Raw genomic sequence first — 1,715 nt, forward strand, 5'->3', positions numbered from 1 at the left:
AACTTGGAGGGAAAGAATTTACAAACGAAATAGATGACCTTAAAGATCTAGACGACCGAGCAAGACAATCCGCTCTCAAATTCGATGAACGAGGAATCTTGGACAGGGAGAAGAGAGGAAAGGTGGCCCGAAGCAGATGAAAATCGTCAAAGATATTTGAGAAAGCCGGTCAATCTTCAGGAGATTGAATCATCGTAACTAATTCGGCGCTGTCCGTCTCAAAGCGCTGACAAACAACTCCATTAGCGAGTAGACACTCTATTGCCCAAAGTAGAGCCTCCAATTCTGCGTGAAGCAGGGAAGGGCTTCGACGAAGACATCTAGCACCCAACAATAAAATCTGATCTTCGCCAACTCCACAACACCAATCTGATCTAACATATGTCATGTTTTGGATTGTTTATGAAGTTTTTATTTTGTATGTCTCAATTATCTAAAACTTATATATACCATCATGATTATAATTTTCAAATTTTTATTTTTATTATGTTATATTACATTTCTTTCAATTTCTCAATAAAAAACTTTTATTGGGTTGGTCATAAAATAGTTGTACTCGAGTTAATAATTTTCACCAATTCTTCATCCAAAATATATTTGAAGTAAAAAAATTCATGGTTAAAAAATTTATGACACAAAACAATTTTAGTAATTATAAGAACTATAATTATGCCAAAATGAAAGTAAAGTAACATAAAATTTGTTTAATTTGTTTAAAAGACATTTAAGGTGGTGATAAATAGCATACTTTAACAATAAAATAATTTTGGGTGTAAGAGCATATTTTTAATGGTAAAACGTACAATAAAATTATACGTGGTTATTAATTATATGTTGTTTTGATGAATTATTTGCATATAAAATATTTTGTAATAAGTTGTGAAATGTTCTTGAAAATGTACAATAATAATATTTGTACTCNATTAAGAAAATAACATTATATCTACATAAATTTACATGTTTATATCGAAAGATTTGATCTTTGATTTTTTTTTTATGATATAATTTTGCTTATCTATTGCNAAAAATATAAATAAGTGTATGAAGGTAAATACAAATATGATTTTTTTCTTTAACTAAAATTATTAATATATTTACTTCAAGAAATATTTTTTTTAATATTTTTAAAATTTTTTTTAGGGTTTAAGATTTATTTTCTTCAACAATTATAACTGCACATCGTGCGGGCCCTTATCTAGTAACATATAAAAGTTAAATATATACAATTTTAGTGGATAAATCAAAATAATAATGAGCATGATGATATATAAAGGATATGTATTAACAAATTCAAAAGTAACTATATAAAACATGTGTCACTTATTTTAATTTATTGTGTATACAAGGGAAAAAATNGTGCAGGTTCTTCAATGGAAGCTATCATATGCAATGAAATGGAATCAAACTATATAAAGCCTGCTAAATTAATCGAAGATGGAGACACTGATGAATGTTCCAAAAGTGATTCTACGGTTAGTAGTGTTATAAGTTTCGAAGATTAGTTGATGATTGATGTTTCTGGTCAAAATCTAGAGTTTTCTCTTCTGGATAACGTCAATGATTCTGGTACTGAAACAAAAGCTACTTGATAGAGTAAAGCAATTTTGAAATTTGGGAAGTTAGAACGGTAAATCGTTTTCAAATTGGTTTCAAACCGGATTTATGTGGTTTTTTATCGGGTTTGGTTCGTAAACCATTTAAACTCAGGTATATAG

Source organism: Camelina sativa, chromosome 8 (genome assembly GCF_000633955.1).
Source record: "Camelina sativa cultivar DH55 chromosome 8, Cs, whole genome shotgun sequence".
Taxonomy (NCBI): Eukaryota; Viridiplantae; Streptophyta; class Magnoliopsida; order Brassicales; family Brassicaceae; genus Camelina; species Camelina sativa.